Source organism: Planococcus citri, chromosome 2 (genome assembly GCF_950023065.1).
Source record: "Planococcus citri chromosome 2, ihPlaCitr1.1, whole genome shotgun sequence".
In the NCBI taxonomy this organism is placed as follows: domain Eukaryota; kingdom Metazoa; phylum Arthropoda; class Insecta; order Hemiptera; family Pseudococcidae; genus Planococcus; species Planococcus citri.
Window position 1 is genome coordinate 31,671,149 of NC_088678.1, and position 18,222 is coordinate 31,689,370.

The window sequence follows — 18,222 nt, forward strand, 5'->3', positions numbered from 1 at the left end:
AGGTGTTCCCAAAACATTAATATCTGAGCATTACTGGAACCACTGAATACAATATTTTTCAATTTTGGGGGGGGGGGGGGCTTTTAAAGATTGAGTGATCGTTCTGAATCTAAATCCTAAATAAAGATTTGAAATATTTAGAAAAATTGTAAGTTTCGGAACGTTGTGGAGTGGATTTGAGATCTTCAAGAGATTGAAGGTTGGAAACTTTTGAAAAAAGAAAAAGAAACGAAAATATGATTTTTTATATGGTTTGCTTACAATTTCACGACCTTGAAGGCAAAGAAACTCACAAAGAGGAAGAGATAAAAATTGAACCTGATCCCGATCAGATCCTTAAGGATTTCGATTAATGAACCCTGAACCCGAATTTCGATCCTTGATCCTTTATATCGTGAACACAGATCTGTGACCCGTGTATCTCAATAAAAAGCCATTTAAAAAGGCGAGCCCTGAAGGAGCGATGTTGACCAAATAAAATTTTTTTTAATGACTCATTTTTTTGTAAAAATCAAAGTTTGACCAAATCAATGTTTAAAAGGGTAAAATTTGGGTTACATCCTATTGACTCCCAAAATCAATAGGCGGTGGTTTCAAAACGCTCTTGAGCTTTCAGTGAACTATACAGATTTCCCAATTCGCAAAAAAAGTGCTCACATGATATTCAGATTCTATAAACCCAAATCACCTACTCAATTTCACAATTTCATCAATTGTAGATGACTTAACTGTTTCCGAGCTTCTGATAAAATACATTAAACGAAAAACAAATTGTTTTCCATCAACTCGTCGTTCTTACGAGTGAATTTCGGGCCACAATAATTCGTCGTAAAATTTAATCATTTTAATGGTGGCGAGCAAGGAGCACGCGGCTCGCTCAGTAATTTCATTCTAACTTCGTCATACCCTCTACACACAAACTATACGTAGGTCTAGGTATACGTGTTCTATACGTACATGTACATATAATTCGACAACATTTAATCAGAAAAATGGCATTAAGACGTCGTACACAGCACAGCACACATTACAGTATAGTACACTCGATTATGGCAGCCATATACTCGTATAATACACTTATTAACTTAATCAACGAGTCACGCGGCCATACATTTCCAATTCAAAAAGGAAAAAAATCACTCAACGCAACAGGATAGAAAGGACTGCAAAAATACTCGCAATTAAATCGTCGTCGTACTCCCATCTCACCACTCAGGGAACCACCACAAAGCAACGAGGGCGGCGACCCACTCATCTTAAATAAATAATCATCTCTCTCTCAGACAATTAAACATTTAAAAAGTAAGTATATTTTGTTTATTCTCGCATCGTGCAGCAACATTTCGCGATTTCCGTTCATTCTGTGCACTATACGAAGCCGCGATGCGGTATACTAAACATCAATCTACTATTCTCGACCACAGACTAGAACAGAGTATACCCTGCCGCACACCCTCGCCTCATCATGCCCTAACCACTCCTTATGTATAAAAAGAGAGCACCACGTTAAAAGCCTACACATTAAGAGACCTCTTAATGGATTTCAAAAACTAACTCTTCGCTAAGTATTTAAGTAACGTTATCGTCGATTTGACAAAGACACCATAGAGCCTGGCTTGATTGAAAGTCGCACCATTTAATGGCTGCGAAAAGGTTTTTTGATTATAACAAACATAACAGGCCACTCTATATATACTCTTATAAGCTACTACCAGTATAACCAAGACATCGTAGCATCGTTGAAATCGTGCAACGCAGATATTGTGGAAAAACAACCCCCAACCCCAGCCACCATGTTTTGTGTAAAATCTATCCAACTTTTTACGCAATCAAGCCAAGGGAATATCTAAACAAGTATGGATTTCCAAAATAGGCTACTCTTATGTCTTAAAAATTTAAATAGAGTTGAGAGGAGAACACCCCCCCTCACCATCAAAAAGTCTGAAAATTACATTGGTGGGCAAAAATAGGTTTCATACCTCATTTAGATAAAACTCCGATTTTTTCACGTTGACTCTTCGATTTTCAAAAATTCGTCAAGGCTCAAAAATTGAATTTTCTTTTGAAATTTTGGCCATGGTGAGGTACTTTTTCAGCTGTTTCGATGATCTTGGTATTAGATGTTTTTTGAACAAACATGAGATGAAATTATGCAACGATGGGGCAAATAAATGATGATCATTTATGATACACGAGTTACAAATTTTGATACTCAGAAAGGCTTTTTACTTTAACGAGTATTAAATGCAAATTGGGAATCGCGAATATTTAAAGTACGCCGGTCTTGTCTCGTTTGGTACAGATGAAGGGAAGTTGAAACATTATGATCTAGCTGCAAAGTAAAAGAGTAACTAACGTTAAGTATAAGCAAAAGAAAGAGGATGGAACGCTTAGAATATGACCAAAGTTTACAACTACGAATTTTTAGCCATTATATTAAAAAGAAGAGGAGAAAAAAAACTCGCTGCTAAACGCAAGAAGTCTGCAATCTCGATGGTTATTAGGAAAATTTTAATATTACGAAAGACCGTATAAGTTTGAAAGATTTTGAATTCGAGGCGTCAACGCCTTCAAACTATACAGAGCACAAATCCCCCTATAAAAATAACGCTTTTAAAATTGAAGAAATTATACCTCGTAACTCTGTAGGTAGATTTTCTGATTTTCCATACAAATGCCAAAAATGATCATCGGTGGTCAAACATGAAAAATACCACCAGATTTATCGAAGAAAAGCTACAAGAATATTACCAAAGAATATTTCGATGGAAAAAAACACTTAGCCTTTGCACGATATCTCGAGGAAAAAATACCGTCAGTCGGCCGGTGAAGGAAAAAAAAGAGGAAAATCGCGCCTGAGAAGTTTTTCTTCTTTTAAAAGTATAAACGCGCTTGTAATATGGGCGAAATTAAGCCACTAAATACGCAATTAGAGCGCGCGAAACGGCTTAAAAATAGGGGTTGCGGCGGCGAAGCGCACCCTAAATGACAACGCGAAAGCTAACGACCCTTTATCAGCCATTTAGAAAAACCCAAACCAAACTGAAATAAGTTTGTGGTAGCGTACTATGTATACAGTATACACTCTTTTCACGCACCCGTGATTGGTGGAGCGGTTCGGGGTGCTCGCACAAATCCATAGAGATACTTTAGTCTATCCTGCTGTAGATTTTAAACTATATATATACTCGAGATGAGATATTCTGTTGAAGTGTTTTAGACGGATTTTCTGCCCATAAAGAAGACTACGTACCTACTGACTAGCATCTTTTTTCTATCGAGTAACTACAAAATTTTCCAAACAATTTTTAAAAACAGGCAAGAGATCAAAATGTTGAAAATTTATGGTACCTTTTGTAATATTTTTTGAGAGAAAACTGACCCAAAACATCATTTTCCCCCAATTCGTCAGAACAAATTAATACTCTCTGTCTTGTCTTAAATTTCTGAACGGTTTTAAATCATTTTAGAAAACAAAATTATATCACATTTTTGCTGAAAACTGCAATAAAAAATATTCAATCTATATATTAAAATTATGACCGGATTCTTGTGACAGCGAGATCTCAGGAACGCCTGAACCGATTTTGATCGACGAAGTCTCAAAAAAAAGCTTTTGACCCGTAGATGTGCAGGTTTTAATCAAAAGTTCAAAAGGTTGCGCCGTAAAGCTCAAAAAAGCTCAATAATTGATTTTTGTCCATACGTAGCGCATTCGACGTATACACAGTAGTACGTATATTATACTTTGAAAGAGCAGCTAAAAAAGTCAAATGTTGAAGAAAAAAGTTCACAAAAAAGTTGTGCCTTAAAGCTCAAAAAAGCTCAATAATTGATTTTTGTCTATACGTAGCCAACTTGAGGTATACAGAGAAGTACGTATATTATACCTTGAAAGAGCATCAAAAGAAGTCAAATGTCGAAGAAAAAAGTTCATAAGAAAGTTGCGCCATAAAGCTCAAAAAAGCTCAACAATTGATTTTAGCCTATACGTAGCGCATTCGATGTACACACAGTAGTACATATATTATACCTTGAAAGAGCATAAAAAAAAGTTGAATGTCAAAGAAAAAGCTTACAAAAATTTTTTGTCATAAGCTCAGAAAAGCTCAACAATTGATTCTATATCTTCTATATATTAAGATTATGACCGGATTCTTGTGACAGCGAGATCTCAGGAACGGCTGAACCGATTTTGATCGACGAAGTCTCAAAAAAAAGCTTTTAACCCGTAGATGTGCAGGTTTTAATCAAAAGTTCAAAAAGTTGCGCCGTAAAGCTCAAAAAAGCTCAATAATTGATTTTTGTCCATACGTAGCGCATTCAACGTATACACAGTAGTACGTATATTATACCTTGAAAGAGCATCTAAAAAAGTCAAATATTGAAGAAAAAAGTTCACAAAAAAGTTTTGCCTTAAAGCTCAAAAAAGCTCAATAATTGATTTTAGCCTATACGTAGTGCATTCGACATATATATAGAGAAATATGTATATTATACCTTGAAAGAGCATCGAAAGAAGTCCAATGTCAAAAAAAAAGTTTACAAAAAAGTTGTGCCATAAAGCTCAAAAAAGCTCAATAATTGATTTTAGCCTATATGTAGCATATGTCACGTATTCACAGTAGTACGTATATTATACCTTGAAAGAGCATCTAAAAAAGTCAAATGTTGAAGAAAAAAGTTCACAAAAAATTTGTGCTTTAAAACTCAAAAAAAGCTCAATATCTATATATTAATACCAAGGTGTTTTTTTTTGTGATCATTCGTTTGGAAGAACCGCCGAACCGATTTTGTTCGATGATGTCTCAAAAAAAAAGCTTTTGGCCCGTAGATGTGCAGGTTTTGGTCAAAAGTTCAAAAAGTTTTGAAAAAAGCTTTCAAAAGATTCAAAAAGCTCAAAAATTGATACAGTATAAACAAGCGTGACGATGTATACGCGAAAGTACGCATGGTCCACCTAGAAAGAGCTTGCCAAAAAATACATTTTGACCATATTTGTTAAGTTTTATAAAAAGCTTAAAGCTCGAAAAAGTTGAAAAAGCTTTGTACATGACGTAAACAATTAGAATTCTTCAATACCCCATAAACATTTTAAATTACGTAAGAGGTCTACCCAGAAAGTGCTTGCCAAAAACTACTTTTTGGCCATATTCGTAAAGTTTTGAAAAAAGCTTAAAGCTCAAAAAAGCTCAAATGTCAAATTTTCCTTATATTATATTGTGTAATATGTCGATTGATATGTTTACGAGGTCGTAGAGTTCGAATCTGGAGTCAGTTTTTTGGTGGGGTTGTGGTATCAAAACTTTGGAAAGTTCTGATTAAAGCTTTGAAAAGCTTCAAAAAGCTCAAAAAGTTCAAGGCAGTATAAATGACTGTGTCGATGTATACGCGCAAGTACGTATAGTGTACCTAGAAAGAGCTTGCCAAAAAATGTTTTTTGACCATATTTGTAGAATTTTGGAAAAAGTTCAAAGCTCGAAAAAAGTTCAAAAAACGTTATATGTGACATAAACAATTAGAATTTTTCAGTACCCAATAACTATTTTATTGTATGTATGGCCTACCTAGAATGTGCTTGCCAAAAATACTTTGACCATATTCGTAAAGTTTTGAAAAAAGCTTAAAGTTCAAAAAAGCTCAAATGTCAAATGTTTCTTATATTATTGTGTGATATGTCGATTGATATGTTTACGAGGTCGTAGAGTTCGAATCTGGATTTATTTTTTTGGTGAGGTGTGGGGTGAGTCATGGAGGAGCTTAAAGCTTTAAAAAGTTCAAAAAGCGTCATACTTCATAAGAACAATTAAAATTATCCAGTGTCCAATGAATATTTTAGTATGTATAGTTTCCCTAAAAAGAGCTCCCCAAAAAATACTTTTTGACCATATTCGCAAAATTCTGAAGGAAGCTTAAAGCTGAAAAATGTTCAAAAAGCTTCAGATATGATGTAAAAATTAGAATACTCCAGTGCCCAATGAATATTTTAAAGTATGTATAGTCTACCTATATCGAGCTTGCCAAAAAATACTTTTTGACCATATTCGTAAAATTTTGAAGAAAGCTTAAAGCTGAAACTTTTTTAGAAAGCTTCAGATATGACATAAAAAATTAGTATTCTCCAGTACCGAACCAATTTAGAGTACTCATAGTCTACTTAGAAAAAGCTTGCCATAAAATACATTTTGACACATTCGCAGTTTTGAAGAAAGCTTAAATGAAATCCTAAAGCTTGAAAAACATGAAAAAGCTTCATACAATCAGTATTCTCTACTACTCAATAATATTTTAATTTGAAAATAGCTTTTAAACTTTAGTTGTGATGGTTTTTATCAAAAGTTGAAAAGTTTCTGAAGGGAGCTTTAAAAAGTTTTTAAATAGCTCAAAACAGAAAAACAATGGTGTTGATGTACACATGAAAAAGTGCAATTTTTAGCACATTGGGTATCAAAATTAATCCTGGAACCATGTTTTCATTTTTTCGAGTTCTGGAGTGGTTATATCTAGCATCTCACTTTTTCATCAACTTATGCAAGTTTCGGACTATTTGGGAAAATCTCTACTGTTATATGTAGGAGTTTAGATTTTTCAACTGAGGGGTTGAATTTTTTTTGCGAGTCCTTGACAAAATTAGAATCACGTTTTAAGGAAATTCCTAATTGAATTTTTGACTCGGAAATCTTGGAATATTTCTAAAATTGTGTCAAGTAAGTATTTTATTGAAGTATTCTCCAGTACCAAACCAATATTTAGAGTACTCATAGTCTGCTTAGAAAAAGCTTGCCATAAAATACATTTTTACACATTCGCAGTTTTGAAGAAAGCTTAAAAAAGTTCCAGGTCAAAGTTAAGTGAAACTTTGAAATTTTCAGTTATGTGGTATTAGATCCAATCCGATGTGTTAGTTTCATTTCAACTGTAGGAAAAAAAAACAAGTATTCTTGGAATTTTTCAGCAACTTCTGCTAAAAAAAGTGATGGTAGCCTAATTCGCAATTTTGCCTAAAACTTGAAATTTTTGCCAACTTTAAATGAAACCATGACTTTTCAGGCAATTGTTATAAGAAAACTGATACTTTTTTTCAATTTTTGTAGAAAAGTAGGACATTATTTTAATGAATGATAAAGCGATGACAGAGTGATGCTTTTCAGGATATTTTAGAGAACAATTTAGACTTTGGGTTATTTTTGATGAAAAAGTAAGAATTATTGGAATTTTTGCTTTGAAACAATTTTTTTTCCTGTCAATTATTAAAACAGTCATAAACTTTCACAATTTCCGGCAAAAAGCAACAATAACAATGTTAACAAAAAGCAAGACTTTTTGGGAATTATAGGCGAAAAAAGATACTTTCAAAATTTTCAAAATGAACAATTCACGTCTAGAAGAGGAGCGCAGTATGCGCGAAAACGGGTTATCTAGTTTTCATAAATGTTTGAATTCTTAGAAATCAATCTGGATCGTATGTATTTAATTTTGACGATCATTCCGATGATATGAGAAAAGAAGAAAAAAAATATGGTATTCACCAGAGTTTAGTTTTGCAGGAAAATGCTGATATTTTTGCTAATTTTTTTGAGTACTTAATTATAAAAAATTCTCTAAAAATTTTGGCCAATTTTTCAATGTTCTAGGTAATTTTGGTTTTCAACAAAATTTTATCAATTTTTCCACCATTTTCATAGATTTTTGCAAATTCTGAGGAATTCAAATTAAATTTCAGCAATTTTTTTTATCTCTGATGTTTTTCAGGCATTTTCACTCCCTTCTAAAAATCTCGACACTTACGTATTTTTTATCAAGGTCATCCCTACTCAACCCCCTTCATCAATCAAATTCCAAATCAAGCCTAATCAACGAAGAGCGAATTTTTGTCAACATTTCTTCGAATAAAATGACCTTACACACCCTTTTTCACAACTTTATCAATTGTAAGTATGATATCAGACAATAAACGCTCAGCAATAGAGCTCGAGGAAATTCGTAGAAGACACAAAAATAATTTGAAACTGAAAATTGGTACCTACATTCGACAATTCAAGATTTTTTCTCATTTTTTGAAAAGGATCAGTCAGAATTTTTCGAAGTTAAGCATTTCTCAAACATTAAAAAAATTGGAAAAAATGTTGAAAAATTCAAAAAAAGAAATAAAAAAAACATATTATAAATAAAGAATTCAAACCAAAAAACAAAAAATAATCGATTGAGTTTCAAAAAAAAAAAATCCAAAGCAAGTACACAATTTTAGCATGTTGGAAAAAAATGAAAACAAACTTTGGATGAAGATTTCAAATTGGTTGAAAATGATTGCTTTCAATGTGGAGAAGATTTGGAGAGGGTGTTTGATCTTGGAGATAAAGAAAAAAGTAATAATTTTTATTAGATGCTCCAGATCGCTTCCACAAAGGGTTACAATCAATTCAGGAGGAGGGGAGAGAGATCGATTTTAACGAGCAGAATGAATTTTCAGTAATTTTTGGCAGAAAAAGAGGAATCTTGATTTTTTTTAAATATGAGATTTTCACCATGTAGGTAAAATAATTTATGCTTATTATAGGGGCCCACTAGATCGATTACACACCATTTTTCAACAAGAATACCTCTCTCGCAATGCAATAATTGAAAATTTGAAAGATTTTACGATTCTAAACCAGCACTATAAGCACCAAAAACTCTATACGCGCTAAAGTTCATTTGAAAAGTTTTTATGGCACTTTTTTAAAAATCAGGAATTTCCAGAGTATAACAGGAGGCTCCAGAACGGCTTGAAAACCACCTCCAATCGACTCAGAATGTTGAAATTGGGGTAACTATAGAGTGAATTTTAGATTTCAACTTTCCTTGGGTAACATTTTATGAAAACATCCACTTTCAAAAATCTTCTGGAGGCTTCAGAACTGCTCGAATCGGTTCGAAACCATTTCCAACCAATTATATGGCATCTTTTTAAATTCTGGAATTTCCAGAGTATAACAGGCGGCTCCAGAACGGCTTGAAAACCACTTCCAATCGACTCAGAATGTCGAAATTAGGGTATATAGAGTGAATTTTAGATTTCAACTTTCCTTGGGTAACATTTTATGAAAACATCCACTTTCAAAAATTTGCTGGATGCTTCAGAACTGCTCGAATCGGTTCGAAACCATTCCCAACCAATTTGGAGTGAAAAAATAGGGTACATGCCAAATTTCAGCTTCCTACGTCCATTTGGTAAAATTTTGATTTATTCAGATTTTTGGGCCAAATTTCAATTTCTGATCTTTTTGCATGCTTTTCCAATTTAGTTGTGGCTAGTTTCAAAAATTTTCTACCAGTTGGTATACTCAACTTAATGAGCCACCTACATTATATTTTCACTATTTTCAAAATTTGTCAAAAAATCATTTTTATCTGTCGTATGAGAAAGATTGTATGCAGTAAAAATTAATCAGATTTTTTCGGCCAATTACCCTCCTCCTCCTCCTCATCCCACCAAAACACCTCATTTTCAACATACCGTATTGACTCTCTCTCTTCAAGAAATTCTCAAATTTTGTTGAAAACTTATACTTGGGAAGCCAACTGTTGATAACTTTGAGACACCATGAGCTGACAGTTTTTCATTTTTAATTGTTGGTTTTGATGTATAATGAACATTTAGATACTTCACTATTATACTTCAAAACTAACAGCAGGTTTGAGACACTATCACGATTCACAAGCTAAAAATTTCGCCAAATCTCACCTTTTTCTTCTTTTTCCGACTGTAGTTTGACACAGCACGTCTAATCTACCCTAATTTACGACTTTTTGCTCGGCCTTACGTCAATCTGCAACCTTTCTCAACTCAATTTACACCAAATCCTGAAATCTGTTTTATATACCAACGCGTATAGAGGTGCATTATCTTAATAGTCTTCTTTTCCTCGAGACAATTTGTCAGAAAAATAAAAACTACCAACGAAAACACGCCGAATTATCTAACCGCGCCGTATACCAGAAAAAAGGCCCACAGAAACAAGCTACAGCGTCAATTTCCAGTAACAACTTTCAAAAAGTATAAAACTTTGAATAATTCAATATTTTTAACGAAAAGTATGTACCCCACTTGGAATACGTAAAACATCACTTACCGAATTACAACGGAAAGGCCAATATTTCACAAAACAGACAAAGAAGTAAAACAGCACAGCCAAATTTCACTCACCTGAAACAGAAAATATTAAAACAACATTATTCAAAGAGAACAAAAAAATACCTACAGAGGGAAAAAAATTCAACTTTTATTCGAATCACAAATCGTACACAAGCTACAACAAGCCTACGCACAAAGCTGCCAGTTTGTTTTCCTATTCGACTCGGAACAATAAAAAATTCCTAAATTTCCAGCCTAAAGAGAGCCCCGCTGATAGGTGCAGAGGGGAAGGCGGGGGGCTGAACTCTCTTTCCAGAGAGGCAGCCGCACATCGACTTGTTATCTCGGGTAAAATTTCACCTTCCATTTGGTGGAATGTAGTACATTGAAAATGTTTTTATTCTTCGTTGCGGAAATAACATCCATCAGCATGTGTAAAGTGAAAAGGTCGCTTGACGGGGTAAAGGAGTGTGTATTATCATTTGGCAGAGAACCTCTACGAAAAGCTCTTAGTACCGATTGCTCGTTTCTATTAAATATTTTATAGAATGAATATGAGCCAATATAAAGAGTATACTTTAATATAGCGTTATCCGTGACACTAGAGTATGCCGGCGCTGCGGCGGCCGCCGCCGCCGCCGCTACGCCGCGTGTATTCCATAGGCTGCGCAGAAAATCCATTAAAATTATTAAAAATAAATTTAACCAGCGGGTAATTTCGAAATAAAAGCCAAATGGAAAATATGTACGCATTATATGCAGACTACGTCAGTCGTTTCCGAGTAAAATTTATCATATTGGGTCAGACAATGGTACGTACAACGTATTATTGTAATGTGGCTCATTCTGAAATATTATTTCGTTACGTTATGAACGTATTACATACTGTACAAAGTATCTATGCATGATTACAGGCGAATATAGTTGAAGCACTGAATATGTACTCGAAAAAAGATCTACATCGTCGTTGAAATGTCTTTTATCTGCAGGTAAGACTTGATACCATTTTGTCATCTCAAAGTGGAAAAACAAACCATACCAGGTTTAGCATTTCTCAAATTTTCAAATGTGAATACTGAATAGCTGAGTAAGTACATATCAGTCTATTTGTACCGGAATTTATCAATCATAAGAATACCAAATAGTCGGTAAATTTTCAAAACTTGGAAACGGTTGCAGGATTGTGGAAACGTCAAGGAAACTTGACGTGTGTAAAATGCTGTAACTGTTGTTCAGGAATCTCAGAGAAGAAAGCTATGTTCTTTCTTCATTAAAAAATAGTTGGGATGGGATGGGAATGGTCCAATTTTTCAATTTTTTCCATTAGTTAGAAAATGATAATTCATCAACACAAGAACAAACAAAGAAAGCAAGTATCTTTAATGGAAATTTATTTTTGAATCGAACCAGAAAAAAATTGCTATTTATGTAAGACATACCAAAATAGACCACTGCACAAATTTAAAATACTGAATTTCATTTTTCAATTCATAAAAATTTCTTGATTTTAAAAGTCAACTTTCCCTGGAAAAAACAACAAGAGATTGAAATAATGAACTTCGCAGAAAGCTGAGATTTGGTTCATGTCTGATGTCGACTGCCCTCTCCTTCGAATCAATCAGCAGCTGTTCGAGCCATATTGGAGCCTGCAGAGGGTTTTGAATTTTTCAACTTTGAAAAATGTTTACTGCCTGTCATGAAATTCAGAATTTTACAAATTGTTGAAATTTTCAAAGTACCACCTCCAACTCACTGGTGACTATTTCAATTTTTCAGAATGATTTTTGAACTCTGTTTTCAGTAGTTTGAGGCGCAATGTTCTTGGAAAAAATAACAGAAAATTCTTCTGTAAGACTGAAGCTTTTCGAATGGTTTTTCTAGAAATTATTTTTTCCTGCGTTCCAAAGTTCTTAAATATTCAAATTTTGGTTAACTTTTTTTTAAAAAAAAGTTGGTCTTAAATCAGTCAAGGCAGGAAAACTGGCAGGGACTGGTGGAAAATCTCAACTTTGGCAAGGACAGTTGAAGAGCATGGCATCTGCTCAAAAGACTGAATGGAGAAAAAAGTCAAGCAAGTAGTTTCACACAGACACAGCAAACCAGATTGCTAACCAGCTGCTCATAAATGGAAAGACAGATGGTAGTGTTAGAAGCAAGAAAATTACTTGTAATCATGCAGAGGAAGTGAATAACTTTTTGTAACCGTTCACATACTTAGAGGTCACAGCAAGTATATTTTCAGCCAAAAATCAAAAAGTAGCAGGTGTTGATAAAATGTATGTGGAGCAGATAAAACATTTTTGGCCAAAAACTGTTACCTGGATCTAGGAATTGTACAACACCTGTGTAGAAACATCAAAAATACCTTGATTGTGGAGACAGCCCCATGCCATTGCTATCCAGAAGCCAGGCAAAGACCCACATGACCCTAAAAGTTACCTCCCTATATCATTACTATGTGATCCATATAAGAGTGGTCCTACATCAAATAGCTGAGCATATTGACAAGAACCTAATCAGTCAGCAGGCAGGTTTCAGACCTGGGAAATCTTGTACTGGCCACGTCCTGAGTTTAACACAGCACATAGAGGATGGTTTAGAGCGCAAGGTCACCAGTGCTGTGTTTGTGGACCTCACTGCAGCATTTGACACAGTGTGTCATTAGATACTTTGGTACAAGATTTATGAATTGACCTGGGATTACAAATTTGCAGAAATCATCACAACACTGCTTAAAGACTGGAGGTTCTATGTGACTTTAGATGGAAATAATAGCACTTGGAGAAGGCAAAAGAACGGCTTGCCACAGGGAAGTGTCCTGTCACCCATCCTTTTTAATATCTACATACACCAATGACCAATCAATTAGAGGACCTGCACATTGCTTCCTTTATGCAGATGACTTGGCACTCACAGCATAGTGTGACACATTTGTGGAGGTGGAAGACACACTGAATCAGGCAATAGAAGAACTCAACAAATACTAAAAAGCCAACCACCTTAGGTCAAATCCATCCAAGACAGAAACCTGTTCATTCCACCTGCAAACCCGTGCTGAGGCCAAGAGACAGCTCAACATCCGATGGGGAAACACTGCACCCCAAATATCTAGGAGTGACACTGGATAGATCACTCACCTACTGGTAACACTGTGAAAAAACCAAAATGAAAGTGGCTGCTACATATAACAGATTGGGAGCTGAACCACAGGTCCTGCATACATCAGCACTAGCGCTGTGTTACTCAGTTGCAGAATACACTTGCTCAGCATGGAGACAATCAGCACATGCTAAAAAAGTAGTTGTGCCCCTGAATGAATCCTGTTGATTGGTGACAGGATGCCTCGGACCAACTCCACTCACAGCTCTGCATTGTCTCATAGGGATTGCCCCACCGGAGGTATGTAGGGAGGTGGCTGCTAGAGCAGAAAAAACTAAAGCAACACACAACCCCCTACACCCAATGCATGGCTACAACAAATTACCAGAGAGCAGACTGAAATCCAAACACAGTTTCCTGAGAACAGTGAATGAATTAAGTGCTCCTGCCAAAGTTGAACGCTTACAGCATCAAGTAGCAATATTATGAGCGAATCATTGCTCCAAAAGGCAACCAACTGAAGTACAGCCTCTGGAAAATGCTGAATAGAATTAGAAGCGGAACAACACACTCAAAATCTAACCTATACAGATGGCACTTAGCTGATGACAATCTATGCGAATGTGGTGAGGTACAAGATGACAGACACCTTTTCAGGTGCCTATTATATGGTGACTTTGGCTCAGAGTCAGACATACTGGACCAGACAATTGATGACAAGGGGATGAAGTTCCTCGAATATTGAGACAAGAAGGGAATTTAGATAATATTGCCGACCAGACAAGAGGAAAAAAATTAACATTTTTGAAAACTTTCTTTATAGTTTTTGAGAAATTTTCAAAAGTGAAAATTTAGCTCTTTCCATCTCAAAAAACTAGACAGTGATGCACTTTTGACAACATGGAAAGTAAAAAATAAGTAAAAAATTCTATTTCATACATAGAGAGGGGGGGGGGAGAGTTGAAACAAAAATGATAGAAAAACGTGTTTCAAGTTTTCCAAAGCATTCTTCAAGGACATGCTACAAAAAAACAGTGGTGAGAATAAAATTTTCCATGTTGAATTATTTTTTTTTTCAATTTATATTTAGAAACTTTATCCATTTTTGCAGCTAGTATTTATTTATTTTTCAATGAGAAGAACTCCCATTTTTAGGACTCATTTGAAAATTATTTTTTACAAAAAGAAATGGTGAGAAAGTGAAAGAGGGAAGGAAGACAGAGGATAAGGAGAAAATTACACAGTATTCAAAAAAAAATTAAAAATCCGCCAAATCTAATTTTTAAGATTCCAAAATTTATCAAATTTTGAGTTTTGAATTGCTCACAGATTTTCATGAGCTTACTCTTCAAATTTTACAAATTCAATTTCGTGTTTTCCCTTCATTTTCAATTACCCCATTTGTATGTTGAAAAATACATAGATGTATAAGATCAAAACACCTACATACTTGATAACTCTGGTATTTTCCCAATTTTCAATATTTTCCCCTCTAAAAAATTCTATCTAAAATCAATACCAATAACATTGTCTCTCACCGATCGCAAACCTAATCATAAAATTTGACGATTAAACGCCTCTTCGACCTTGAAACGTTGAAAAGAAAAAAAAAAAGCAACGAGCCATTTCAACGACCGTAAAAACGCTGGAGGAAAATTCGCCTTATTGAGAAAGATGACAATTGGCACCGAGACCCCTTCCACACCACCCCATCCAGCTTGGCGAACCTCTCCGTAGAACGTTGAAAACTGCCGACATAAATATAGGCTTTTAATTAAAAATCCAATCAATTTATAACTCAAACATTCCAACACTGTAGAAAACACGACGGTATAATTTTTTAATTATCGACACCTCGGCCCTGTCCGCTGCGCTCCACCGAGCTCATTCGCTTCCTAATAATCCGCGACACCGCGGAGTGTTAATTTAATTAAATCACATTCCAAATCAGCCTCATTCACTTTCCTCGCTCCTATTCATTTAGGTACCTACTACCTAGTCTCTTATATTGAAAAATAATTCAAAAGGTTTCGCGCCCGCGCCCCATTTCAACCAATATAATCGACAATAATGGGCAAAAAAAGCGCAATCTGCATCGAAGGCATACCATACCATGTACCTGGGCCCGTATAGATTCGAAGACTGTCGCGACTCGCGATGAGCTCTTTCTCTGTCTATTCCATTTTAGTAATTTACATGAATGGAAACGACGCGACGACGACGCGATCCTGAGAGTGTAGTACTAATTTACGAAACATCCTGTTCCATTAACAATTTGTTTCCCTTTTTCCTCTTGTTAAAGCCGATATAGTAAGGCACTTAAATCATCCGCCTTTTCTTCCATCTACTCTACTACTATACTCTCGTGTAGCATCACAGTGGCAGTCGCAGCGAAACGCTATCAACGTCCCTCGAAACAATGGTCACTTAATGTGATACACAATTGTTCCCTTTTCTGGGGTTCTTAGTTCTTACTCCCTGAACCGATTCCCTTTCTATTTCTCGCTTCCCCCATTTCTACGTAGCATAGCTCTCTCCATCTCTTTCTCCAGTTCGCAAAAACTTGAATATAAAAACTACGTAAAACGTCAGAAAAAATATCGAAAAATCTTTCATCAACAAACAAAATACTCTTTGTCGTGCCCATAAACCGTTTCTTACAAGTTTTCTCTCTTCATTTTAGACGATTTAATTCGTTTTTTTCCCTCTCTACATTCGTCCATCGACTGAAAGAAAAGCTTTTTCAATTTTTATTCGAGTATATAAGTATATTTTACGTCCACTTCTCGTTATTCTTGAAGTTATTTTCGGACGTATGCGTTTATAATACGCACATTACCTCTTGTCGATTTTCGTCCTTTTTTCAAACAGCCCAATAATATACAATTTCATTTGAAAAACATGCCTTTTCAAAACGTTTACCGCGTACTATAGGCCTTTGAAAATTTTCAAAACTATATTTTTCCCATATCGCGTTATGTTAAGTATCCCAAGTACCTACCTATACAATATACCTACGTAAAAAACCACCTACAAAAAAGCCTTTACTCGTATACAAGGCAAAATTCTTTGCGAGAAATTTATACAGCGTTAATGCCTAAAAATATACGTATCTTAGCCTTTGCGCGGGTACTCGAATATTTTAAAAGAGTTTTTAACAAATTTATTACAGCTGAAAGTAGGCAATAAAGCGTCGAGTGGGCCAATTTAGGTTTTCACGTAATTTTCGTTAAATTACCTTGTTAATAGGGTTGGTAATTGGATTCTCGTATGAGTCCAACCATCGAGAAAAAAAAAGGCTAAGCGTAGTTTTTTACCACTTAAGAAAGTGAAGGTGAAGGGAAAAAATGGATTTCTGTTTATTTACTTCCTTCTTACCATAAAATTTGTGAATTTATACTCAGAGAGTGAAGGGATAATGTGCATACTAATTTAACCGGTGTAAAATTGAACTGGATTTCATCTCACATGTAGCACGATTTACTCAATTTTCAGACATTATTTTAATGTTGATATGTTCTTGAATTGGAGATGGAAACGCAACACTTTAAATTTTGAAAACGACAAAAATTATTGCACATTTTGTCGGAATGATGGAGAAGGTGGGCCAATGAGATGCAGAAAATTCGATTTATGATTCAGATTTCATCACAATGTTGAATGATCTTCAAATCAATCCTAAAACACTCATCTAAAAACCAATATTATATCCCCCTTGGCTCCTCAAACCTCCTCAAGTCAATACACAACTTATTAACTACTCAAAAAATAGCCACTCTCCACTAGTAATAAAACAAAACTATCTTGAAATCTTATCAGAATACAAAAAATTCAATCTCTGCTTTACAGATGGATCAAAAATACCAACACTTCATTCAGGGTATGCCATGCCTACACTATTAATGATAAAATTTCAAATTTTAAAATCCATAACTGCTCTTCAATCTACACTGCCGAACTCACAGCTATTTTCCACTTCCTCTGTGATATATTCACTTATGAATCAGAAAATAAGTCTTTCTTAATTCAGAGTGATTCCCTCAGCTCACTAAATGCTATCCAAAATCTATTTTCTGACCACCCCCTAATTCAAAATATTCATAAAACTCTATTTGATTTACAAAATTCAAACTTCTCCATCCAGTTTATGTATGTACCTAGCCATGTTGGAATCACAGGAAATGAAATTGTAGATGAAAGTGCAAAATCTGCCACTACTCTTTCCCTTCTCACATTTATCACAGCTGACGACCTTAAATCTATCTTCACCCAAAACACACTTAAGAAATGGAAAAACTTTTGGTCCCTCCAAACATCAAACAAGCTCTTTCACCACAAAAAAACTACGCAGCCTTGAAAAACCTATCTCGACTAAATAGACTTGAAGAAATCATTATAACCAGATTAAGAATTGGCCACACAAAAATCACCCACAATCATCTCTATGAAAAGGCCTCAAAACCCACATGCCAGTTCTGCCTGTCAGAACTTATATCTGTCCAACACTTACTATTTCACTGTCCCTCCTTACACCAGCACAGATTATCCCTACAAATAGATGGAAGATCCTTATTCATACCAGACGACCCTTCCGAAAATAAAAAATTCTTAGACCTAATTAAAAAATTTGACCTGAACAACTCGATTTGAATCTCACACGACGGGTGTAATAATCAATTAATTATAAACGACCCCAAAAAAAAAAATTCAAGCTCATTTTTATAATTTTTATGCAGGTTTGATATTTTCTATCTTTCTCATTACCCTTTGTAGCGTCAACTGGCAGACGTCTGCCAGTCTGTCAAGCTGCCAAGCGCATCTGCGCGCGCAGCTCACTGTGATGTAGTGGGAGACATAGTACCTCTAGCCACAGACCCAGTTCACCTATTATTCATTACATTATTACGTTTATATCTCGCGCGCGATTATCATGTTTGTTACTTTGTATGTTCCTCTAATAAACGTTTGTCAATTGTCACACACCTGTCTGTTGACTATTTATTTATTCA

At 35.0% G+C, this 18,222-nt stretch overlaps 1 protein-coding gene across 10 annotated transcripts in view; it reads right to left on the reverse strand.

The window, feature by feature from the left end:
• LOC135835428 (LIM domain only protein 3-like) overlaps positions 1 to 18,222 on the reverse strand; it is a 272,343-nt gene that overhangs the window by 103,308 nt on the left and 150,813 nt on the right. For 2 of the 10 annotated variants that reach the window (XM_065349670.1, XM_065349672.1), the window contains one exon: positions 10,113 to 10,186. The exons of the other annotated variants lie outside the window; for them this stretch is intronic. The gene's annotated coding sequence lies outside the window, so the exon portion shown is untranslated. The remainder of the gene's footprint in view (positions 1 to 10,112; positions 10,187 to 18,222) is intronic. 10 annotated transcript variants of the gene reach the window in all.